We start from the raw sequence: 11,789 nt of genomic DNA, 5'->3' as shown, positions 1-11,789 counted from the left end.
AGTGGGAGTGGAAAGTCCTTGTATCTCAGCTGATTTCAATCAAGTAGACGGGAAAGTCTACAAAGGCTTCTCTAGTGGGCCCTCACAGTAAGGGCACTCTTCAGGTGAGACCTGTTGTTGAGAAGTGTGAGCTATTGAAAATATTCAAAATATTTACATTCTTTAGCAGATAGAAGCACTACTTTATCCTAATCTCTAATTACTTGAGTTTCCAGCCATGCCTGTGTAACGTCCACAACAAAGACCCACAGCCTTCTAATACAACAAATTTCAGATAGATGTCACGAAGGTGGGGTTCTGAAAGACCATGTATATTTACTAGATTACATCCATTTTTCAAAGTCACTTTTCTTTGTTTAACCCCCCAACCTTCCTTCTCATTGCTCAAGTTTGTTCCCAAATGCCACATTTTTCTCCAGAATAAAAAGACTCATAAAAATAATAAAAAAAATAAAAACCAAGTATTTCAACTTCTGGATTTTTTACATTGAGCTGTGAAGATCTAAAAAGACTGATTTTTTTAGATCTATTTTTCAATGAGGTTAACTTTGTGTGTTTCCAAACACCAGTTTCTGTTCTGAAACATCAGGTGTGAAGTAATTTTCAGTGTTCTTCCAGTTTTGCCTGGCAAATTCCCCGTCTACATAGAAAAGAAACATCGCTAAACCGGATACACTGAGTGTACAAACCAAATTTGCATGGGAGGGACAAGGGCAGAGGGAAGTCTGAAACTAAAATTAACTCCAGCTGGCTTTTCTGAACTGTTGTTTCCAAGGTGACAGAAACCCCTTTATTGCAAGGTTGCTCATTTATCTTGAACGGCTGCCAGGATTTTGATCTAATTTTTAGTTCTGAAGAACTAAAATTATCCCACTCCTCCTCAAAATAAAACTCAACCGACCAAACACAACAAAACAGATTTTAACTGTGTAGTGGCTTCTGCCTTTACCACCAGCAACAAAGAAAAATCAGGTCAAGCTGCAGAGCTGCCAGTTTTAGCATCCCTTCGGAAGATGTATCCCCACATCACATATTCTGATCACACGTATAGTTCATCAGGTCTCACAGGCTAAATTGTGTGCTAAGACCCTGTTCCAAGCTTGCAGCCTTTCTGAGCTGACGCGTTACACACTTCTGCGACAGACAGGACCCTGTCCAGGCAACTGTTGGCAGGTCAAAGCCTGAAGGCTGGGAAAGGTACATGTGTGTGGGGACACACACATGTGTCTCTTCAGGTCTTCATATGTGTTCACTACTAAGTATTTAGGGGGAAAAGAGCCCTAAGCAAGCACCAAAGACTGCCTCCTGTGCTCTATTAACAACCCCAAACCCGACAGTTTGTTTCAGCAGTGCTACTGGTGCAGTAAAGCTGATGCTTTGTTAACTCCAGTATTGAGTCTCAGAGCTTTCACGCCGAGATATCATTAACAACTTGTCTTAGGATTGAACACCCTGGCTTGCACAGCATGTTTTCCTTCTTTATGGACAAAACCTGTTACATTCCTTTTCCTTCCCCAGTCCTGCCCCTTCCTCCCACCAACATCCCGCACTCACAGAAAACACTCCAAAAATTTGACTCAGAATCATCTTCCCCCTCCACTTCGCCTGCTTCTGAAACACAAGAAATGAATTAATGCCCTAAGCCAGCAATTTTTCCTTTCTAAACAGCAAATGGGCTTAATGAAAACTCTTAGATATTTACCTGCTTTACCTGAACAACCCCAGAGAGCGATACCCCTGGTTTTACTTCCTCCCTTCCCCTCATCCCCTCCTTACCCTCACTTACTCTGCCACAGCTGAGCTCACTGTGGGGTTTTGGGGCAAGCACCGTGACACAGCTCCATAGAAGGTTCATTACCTGAAGCAGGACTTTACTGTCCCCAGTCCTCACCGCTACCGCAGCCCTCACACGCCTCTCTCTGTGGCTTTGGCTGTAACGCTGCCAGGGCCGTGAGCTTTGCCACACACAGGAGCAGAGCCCTCCCTAGGGAGCTACAATGTGTGTATTGGCCTCTTCGGTGGTCAGTTAGTGAAACCAGTCAGCAGCATCTGAACAGAGACAGGTTTACTGAGCGATCCTTTCAGCAGGAGCCCGTGTCTCCAGGGTCTGATGCGCACCAGCAGCAGCACGCGCGGCTGGTCCCGCTGGCTGCCCCCACCTCTGCCCACCCCGTGAAAACCAGTCCCTGACTCACAAAAGCATCCCGGTCTCCACTGGCGTTTCTGGTTCCAAACATCAGTTGAGAAGGACAACAATTGTTATGGATGGACATTAGGAAGGACAGCTTCCCAAGAAGGCATTTCCTTCACCGCCAACAGACGTGAGCCCTGTGACTCCCTGTGCTCAGTGCGGGGGCTGCTGTTGCCTTAGAGATCTGCACCAACTGAAAAAGAATCTGCTCTTCCCAGGCATCAGGGTCTCCTACAGGACTGGTTGATGCTCAGCTTTCCCCATTAAGAAGTCCTCACGCTGTAACCATTGGAGACTCCTGCCAGGCAAGAGAGCCAGTATCAAAGCAAGCATTGATTTCTTGTGCCAGCGGTAGTGACTGCAGCTGCCAACGCTGCTCACGCTCTGCGGGGAGGCAAAAGAGAGTGTGGCCAGCAGGATGCCAATGCACAACCATTCTCTCTGACTGGGTCTCTTCTCAGATAACACATAAGACATCAGCTCTCCCTGCTTCGCTAATTCAGAGCACACCCCAGAAGCCCAAAGTCAAACTACTTGTCGTTCGCTATGCCAAGTCTTGCCAGCACTTAGTGTGCAATGTTTAGGAGTCCCATTAGGAAACGTACCCAAAGCATCAAAGAAAAGGTGAATGATGTATTTTTGTACGTCTGGTTCAGCAAACACTGCTGAGCCAATCGTCTACTGTAAAGCATGGGGAACACGGCATCTGTGTTTCTGTCTGAAAAGTACATCCATCTCCTCTGCTTGCCAGCTACATACAGAGAGGGAAGCTCCAAATGCTTTCAGCTTATTCAGCAGGGCCAAGCCCCATCTTATTAATGCAGCTATGACAACGCAGATCTATGCATCTCAGGCACTTTTAATATGCTTGTTGTACTGGCTTGCGGTCTCCCTGTCAGATTTGCATACAATTTTTTATTTTTTTTTTAAATAAACTCACAAATGTTAACCTGAAGCAGAATTTTTCTTTGCCTATCAGCAAAGAGCATCTGGAAATGATCAATCTCTCTTGCCACCTTGCCCAAATGTCCTCAAGGAGAAATTAATCTTTTGAGACATCTATACTGAAATGAAAAAATGCTTTTGTAAGCTTGCTAAATTCAGATGCTAGTTAAGTTTTCCTGCAAAGGAAGCAAAGGGAGGGGAAAGGGACCCATTCTTTCTAGGAGTTAAAATCCACAAATCACTGTCCTTACGCTACTGCTAAGTGCACAACAAGGCTTCATTCTCTATCAAGAACCAGAGGCTCCATGCCATGGCCCATGGCAATGTAAATTCACATGTGATTAGCTTCATATCCAACAGAATTTTCATTGAGTGGAATTCATACATTGCTGAGCTTCATACACATGTATAGATTCTTGCAGGAATTAATGCAGCATCTCTAAAGAGAAATGTTACCAGTCTGGAAACAGATAAGCAATGATCAGTGCTGCAATTTACCCTTGCGCCCATTCTCCACCACCCCTTGTACTTAATACAAGATCCAGGGAATCAATTAATAATAATAAAAAAATCTAAGGTGAGGAAAAAAGCTACATTTAGGAGGCAACACTGGCATGGTACCAAGAGCACAAACCTTGAACACAGCGGTGTTTTTCCCAGCAAGGCACGTTTTGGGCACAGAGGTGTGTCCCGCAGACACCCGGGTGCCACGCGTGCAGTGCTCCTGGCTCAGGTGGGGTGTGACTGCACAAGTATTTCGGTTTGGATCGGGAGGCTGCTTTTGAAGTGACTCTCCCTATCGGCCCGGCAGACTCTGCTTTGGTTTTCAGAGTGCATCAGCTGGATTCCTTTCAGACAAAGCCCGAACCAGAAAGATGCACTCCAGGAGCATTTAATGCACTTGGACTGCTGCTGAGCGTGGTGCCTATGGGGGCAAAGCAGTGCCAGCCCGCAGCACTGCCTGGCTCACGGGACAGGCACTCTCCTGTTCTCCCAGATGACTTATTAATGTAAATGTAGTACAGACTGAACAGCATTCTTCAGCATGATAGGAGAAATGGAATTGAAGCGGTTATATCACATACAGCTTCCCAGCAACCCTATAGCATTAACCAGGAGAGCCAGTAAACCTGCTTAGTCTTAAAAAACCAGAAGAGCTACTTATCTAACAAACAAAAGCGATGTGCACTATAATTGAGAAAACCAAACGGGTTCAAGATGGATTTGACCTTCTGAAATGGATTATTTCCCAAGTACCAGGACAGACAATTTGCCAGCCACTTTTGTTTCTGGTTCTTAACACTCAAGTGCATATGCATAATCTTGGATATAAAACAAATCTGATGGAAAATCCTGCAGAGTTTCCTGGGTGCTATTACTAAATGTGATAGTTTTTCAGGTCAAGTTCTGCAGAATGCTATCAAAATCTATGGGACTTCTGCAGAATGAAAAGGAAAAACAAAAAAATCGAGGTCTGCAAAATATTCCCAACATCAAATAACTGCTTCACTTAAGCCTCTTCATGCTACTTACCAAACTCTGAATTTCAGAGCAATCCATGAAGACAACTGTGTAGCCCTCAGTGTTGCCGTTTCACTGCAGGCAAAGCAGGCAGCGAGTGAAGTTTCCACCTACTATATGGCATATTCAGCCCTTTTAGGCAAATCACATCAGGTATTTCCACAGCAAACAAGACTGTTAACTTTCAGCTTCCTAAGTTGCCAAAATCCTGTGAAAATTTTAAATGAGGTCTTTTAATTAAAAACCTAAACACATACAGTGAGTGGGTCAGTTCCATCTCTAGGACTCCATTTCTTCTCTCAAGTATAATGGTAGTTTCTTCTGATTCCTTCTGAAGAGTCCTGAGGAAAAAAGTTGCCTTTAAGGGCTAATTTAACTTCTAAGTGAACTGCAGGGCCTGACTGTTAAATCCTGCCCCGAGTTACCCCACTACAGCCGCAACACAATCCTCCACAGAAGCCTGCTCCAAGGAAACTTGGACGCAGTGCACTGGGGCTGGTTCTATGACCAGACAAACTGCCCTCAGAAATTATGCCTTTTGCTATAATCCTGTCAATTTCCTTAGAATTAGTTGTGGGTTTTTTGTTAAAATGAGGTAAAATGTTTTTTCCCTTGGCTATGCCACAACCAAGGAGCCAAGGCAAAACCTGAGATCGATCACATTTTATAACTCCAAATACGTCACCCTGAGCCATCCACACCTGTGCTTACACAGCAGTCCTTGCTCTGTATGAACACGAAGCTATGAACCGTAAAGCTGCTCAAAAGGGTTATACACTTCCCCAAAATAGGAAAGAAAGTTATAAACTCTCTTGATCAACTGCATGTTTTTGCTGATTTCTACTGATACTTTGCAGAAATAAGGCTGTTTTGGAGCGTTCTTAAATGTAACCCAACCATTACTCTTTCAATCACAAGATTATAAACCCCTTGTTCTCGGGCTTTTCTCTACTAAGCTAGAAACTTTGAAACTCGATAATTAGTTTGTCCAAATAGAAGTTTAGCATGACATTTCACCAGTCATTATTTTCGTACTGGTTTTCACTGCTTTGTTGCGGACAAACACACTCAACTAAAATTGTGTTTGCCAAATATTTTTTCCATTGTGATCCATCAATGTAAGGACTATTTTTGAAAGAGGAAATATTATGGTAACTCTCCTCAGACAGCATTCAAAAATTATGTGAAATTTATAGTGCAAAACCTGTCTGAAATGCCTTTGTAGTACGAAGAAAATCTAGAGCAAGGTATCAAGAAAGCAACCAAAATAGACATGTACTGTTTCAAGAGACACTTAATCAAGTATTAGAAAGACAATCAGAAGAAAATCAGGGTCCGTAGTTGAAAGCAGTACCGCAAATTCCAACAGGCCTTATGCCAGCAGTAAACAAAAGCACTCTGTACTGGGGCAGCACAGCTGGAAAGCCAGCAAAAATTATTGTAGGGCTTCATTTGCCCAGTGGTCCGTTGGATGGTTTTGCCGATGGGGCCGTGCATCTTTCTGCCAGCTACGTACTTTACCGGCTCAACAGCTGTCCCAAGAAGGCTGAGAAAAGGCAGGGAAAGAGGGGATCCCCAGCAGGAGGGTGGGGGGGATACACACCTGGGATCCTCCCAAGGTCACAGCAGAATTTGTTTGCCACTAGCTCTCCAGCATTAAAGGAGCCCCGGATTTAGACACCCCCAGTCTGTATCAGGTACGTCTCCCTTTTTCACCAGCATTGGAATGACTTAATGATAAGGATTCTGCTTATTTTCATATTGCCAGCTGGAGATACGTTATGCTTCTGTGGGGAAATAATGCAATGAAGCCATTAATGTTATAATAAAGTAATAATCCTAGGGCATGTAAGTCTCCGTGTTGCCTTACATAAATCTATGTGTTGCTTTATACAGATACTTTGAAAAACGTAAGTTTGTAAGATGTAAGCAGTATTTCATTACTATGTCAAAGATCACAGCAACATGGCTTACTTAAACTGTCAGAGAGATACAGCTTATTTACAGCTATCCAAGGGGCATGCACCAAGGTTCCTGTGGGAACAAGTCAGTAACGATAAGCAAACCTTAGATCTTGTATAAAAATCAGTATTCCTACCTATTAACACAATATGCTTCCAAACAAGCCTTTGCCATTGCCAACCTTGTAACTACATTAAATAATACAACTCTTTGAAATGTTTCAGACAATATATAAGCTCTTAGTCTCACAAAACACAATTTTATCAGTCCTAAGGAAGGGATTTGTGCATTTCTCTTAAGCATCTTCTAATTACAACAGAAAGTGACACTTTTTCTAGACCAGAAGCCTAACAGAGAAACGTTTTTTTGTAAAACCCTTTTTTATGAGTTTATTAAGTAGTTGTGATCCTTCCTACAAAACAAGTGAAATTAGCCTCTCACATTACCTGGTCTGGTTCCTCAAGGCATCCCTTATCACCCTGTGCCAGAGAAGTCACCTGTTTAACGAAACCGGACCCATGATATCCTTCCCAGCAGAAAGGCTCCCCAATTGCTTTTGGTGAGAGCGTGCTGCTGGGTGGGAGTGTTGGTCAGTTGGTTTGAGGAGAGTGGGTTAATACTCTCCTGATAAATCTTGTGGTTTAGGTTTAACTTCCCGTTACACTTTCCTGGGGTTACCCTGTATTAATCCGGTGTTTGTTTTCCTATCAGTTCGTCTACAGCAAGAAACAGTGGGAGAAGTTTAGCAGTGTTTGCCTCAAAAAGTGAGTTACCTTGTTAGAAGACAGCAAAACACAGGGTCCTTGTGTTGCTGCTCACAGCTACAGCAAAGCAGAGATTTATTTTTTGAAGCTACCAAGACGAAAACATTCTAAAGATGAAGAGCACTTCATCTTCTAAGTGAAGAGCACTGATAAAATGATTTGATAAGGACCAAAAATGCTTATCTCCATTCATTAAATTCATTGCATTCTTCTGTCAATCCAGCTCCACAGGTCCTGGCTTCCCTGAAAATTCCTGCCTTTTTTCACAAGTGCCCTGAAGAAAATAGTTCAAAGGAGCCAGCAGCACAAACCCATTCCAATCTCTGGTGCGACTCCGCCTTCCAGTTCCAACTGATCTTTGCACATTTCTATCAGCAACGCAAGTTCTGTGGACTCCTCTGAAGACAACAAAGCTCCCTTAGGTCTGTGGTACTCTGCGCAGGGCAAACTAGCTCACTGGAATCTCTGTCCCTCTGTTTTTCCTACTATTACTCGGCTCCTAATTATATGACTTACAAGCCTTTAGAAAGCAGTCCACTGCTAGAAACCTGTCTGCCTCAGGAACAGAACCGTTCCCTGAGATTCCCATGTCCCACGGGAAGCCTCCTGTGCAATGAACGCACTGTGTTTCTTTCAGCAATTTACTGTATTTTGCCAACGTTTTACTCTATGGAAATACTGCTTTTGTTTCAGTCTTGACATTGAGACAGCTGCAGACTGCCTAGCTAACGACTGCCTCTCCTTGCCTCGCTCTTTAACCTCCACCTTAGTCAATGCATCCCAAAACCACCTTTGGCAGTAATGGAATCAGATTTCTTAGCAAGGTGCATTTGCTCAAGGCTTTTCTAAACACATCCCATGTTAGCCATCTTTTTGAAACATTTTTTTTTCTCTGTGACATTCACCTTCCTGTGGATCATTGAGAGAGGAGTCGGTGACTCCTCCTGAGCATGCCTGGGCAACGATTTCCCCTCTGCTGCTGCTAGAGCAACTCACCTGTCGACCAGCTCACCTCCGTCCAGGCCGAATGATACCAGCATTTTTCCAGTTATTTGGAGACCAACCTTTCCAATTTTCCCAGCCTAATGAGTAATTGTGGGTGACCTTTTACATTTTCTCTCAAAATGGAAATGCTGCATTAGCTGTAGCCATCGCCACAGGTCCCTTTCGACTAGTACAGCCATTTATCCTCGAAGAACACACGTTTCAGCTGTAATCAACTTCCAGGCTTTAAGGACAGTCCTCCCTCATTCTCACATCAAACCCACACCCAAAGCAAAAGCACAAACATCTGTCACCAGTAGTCCAAGTGGTTTGGAGAAAACCAGCAAGCTAGGATAGAAACCCTCACAAGGGCCTTACAAGCCTAAAAAAGAAAACCCAAATTGAATCCTGCTGGTGACTGAAAGCATTATATCTTTTCACCCAAATTCTGCCAGGATTTTGCAAAATTAGCAAACTGGCAAATGAGCTTCCTGTCACCTGAGAGTCAGCCAGCACTGCACAGCTGCTGTTTCTCTCTGCTGCTAAAAAAATCCCTCTTCCTGTGCTGATTCCAGGTTCACGATAAATCACTCTTTGTGGAGCACACTGCATTTCCCTAGATTCACTTTCAGATTGGCAACCTTAAGCTAATCACAAACTATTTGTAAGCAAATCAGTTCTTCAATAGCTTTAGGATGCATCAAGCTGTCGCATAGGAATAGCAGGCTAATAAAGGGATGCCTTGCAACAGCCCCTCCCTTGGCATTTCTGGGAGGCAGCCTGCCTTCCTTGAAAGCCATTATCCTTAACAGCTGTACTTCTATACTGATGTGAGTTCTTCTTTTCCAGATCATCCTGCCTTTCTCGGAAAGCTAAGAAATGTAGCTGCTATTGTGCCAGCATCTGGAGGCAACACAACGTGTTCATCGCAAATGAACTGCCTTCCAGCCACTGTTTTTCTAATCTTGACACATTTTTTTAAGAGAATTTTCTCAAATCAAACTTGTACACATTTTTTTACTGCCTTTTTCCCTTGTTACACATAATGATCATCATCACAGAAACAGCGCAATGATGAGTGAATAGAAGGCTAATTTTCAGAGGCAATCTTCCCCACTTGTCAGCAGGGGTGTATGTTTGCTGTCACTCTCTCCTCTTGAAAGACAATCCAGGATAAACTGTTCTCTATTCAAGAGATTTTTTTTAACATCTGAGCTATCAGTTTAAGTTTAGGAAGTGTTCAGTAATGCATTTGACATCCTGATGCACAGAGTAGCCACTTTTTCATTATTGGCTGCCCAAACCTGAAGAAAACCTACAAGTTTGTTTCTTGTTCCATCAAGCTTTGTCCTTCAGCTTCTTCAGAGTCCTTCCCTCTTCTACTTTCAAAACAATCAAGAAAAATCTTCTTGTTGCTCATTTCTTCAGTTACCTGATCTGCTTCCTTTAAGCACTGCATCATTATCACTTTTTCTTGGTTTGTACATCTGTGTCACTTTGATTCATGCAAAAAGGGGATGGAGAAGACTCGAATCCTCTTTTGGGGACTGTTGGATGCATCCCTATAATTGCAGGGCTTATCATGACTGCTTCTTTCCTGGTAATGCTCCTAGTGACTTATTGAGGAACTTGAACAATGGCTGGTTATTTTACAGCTTTGTCGCTATGAATGCCACAGATGTTATCAGTAATCTTGACCTAGAAGCCCAGCTCCAGATGAGCATTTATAATTTAGCCTGTTGCCCATTCTTCTTAGTAGCTTTTTATGGTACCTGAATAAGACCTTATAGATCCTTGGCAGAATCAGTGGGATTTCTCTCCTTTTCTTCCCTCCTGGCTAGTAGTTCCATTCTATCTGGTAATGTCTGGGCTGAGCTAAACAGCCCCTTTGTACCAGCTATAGATACCTGTGTTTTTTCCCTGCAGAAGCAAGCACTGCTTCATAAGTACCACACTATCAAGCCTATCACCAGAAACATTTTGTGCCTCTCCAGCCATATTCTCACCACAGCTAGGACTGCAGCATTTTTTCCACTACGAGGAGTTCTGTAGTTGTTTGCATTACAAGATACAAGCATAACATTTCTTTTATGTAATCCCATTTACTTACAATAAAATGCACATAGTCTTATGTCTGAACTCAAGACACGTCAGTCTTTGCCCTGCTCTGGGCTTTTTTGTATACCCTGTATGTCAAGAAACCTTCTGAGTCGCTTCAGAAGCTGCAGTACTAGTACTTCTCACACCATCATCTCCTGAAGATGATGCACTGAAGCATCTCTAACCAAAGAAACCTTCCAGCAGCGGAAGCAATTCACCCAGATAGCTTCAGACAGCTTTGTTTCAGATGTCTTATTTAATAAAAAGAAGCAGGGCTGATTTTGCCATTTCTCCTGAATAGGAAGGCTGTCATGGTTGCTACTTACAAAGATTTCCTCAATCTGTAAATAACATGACTGATCATTCTTCCCCCACATTAGCCATGCTGGTTTTGACCTTAGAAGCTGAGTATCAGATGGTGTTAATGTCAAGACAACTGGATACTACCTATATCATATGATTTGAAAACAAAAGGAGTGATTAGCATGGTAATTTCCTGAGGTGCCCGATAGAATAGTACAGCAAACAATACAGAACAAAAGCCTCCTTGGTCACCACAGCCATAGGAATGCATCCTATTTCCAGAGCTGGTGACATTAGCCTTCAGCTGTAAGGCTCTTCAAGGAGCAATTCAGCTGCAAACAGAACTATTGTAAGACTTGGGAATTAGGTAGTCCACTGAACAGCGTACTTCATTGTCAAGTCCTTCAAATTTCAAGAAACGGTACCATTCATCCCACGTAACCTGGGATAAATTCTGTACATATAGGACAGCAGAGGCAGATTTCTCAAAAAGTGTCTTCCTAGACATACCATAATCTGCAACTCACTCCCTGGACACAAACCAAACCTTTGGGAAACCAACCAAACCTCCAGTTTTCATATCTGAATAGGAGCTTGCTGCTATTCCCTACTCTCAGCTCTCTATGCCAGATACAGTATAAACACATTCCTCTTAAAAAAGGAGCATAAGCAGTCTTTTTTTGTACCACGTTCTCTGAAGATTAGCACCTTCAACCTAGCTACATATAGGACAGCAGATACAGGGAAAGTTTCATTCAGAAACTTCATGTTCAGCACTTCAAGAAAAACACCCTTCATTTCTTTGTAAGCAAAGCTCACAGAAACCATTTGATTTCAGACAACCAGGACCCTACGACCAGTTTGTGACAATCCACATCCTGAAGTGGATGATGTAAGGCATCCTCACCTGCATGGAGACAGCTGTTCCAGCAAGAGAGCTGGTCTGCATAAGATGGTAATTTTTAGTGGAAGTTTCACACATTATTACTAGAACGAGGGAGAATTTATATTAGCATTCT

Source organism: Falco cherrug, chromosome 12 (assembly GCF_023634085.1).
Source record: "Falco cherrug isolate bFalChe1 chromosome 12, bFalChe1.pri, whole genome shotgun sequence".
In the NCBI taxonomy this organism is placed as follows: domain Eukaryota; kingdom Metazoa; phylum Chordata; class Aves; order Falconiformes; family Falconidae; genus Falco; species Falco cherrug.
The sequence above is the reverse complement of the archived record's forward strand: the minus strand, read 5'-3'. Positions refer to the sequence as shown.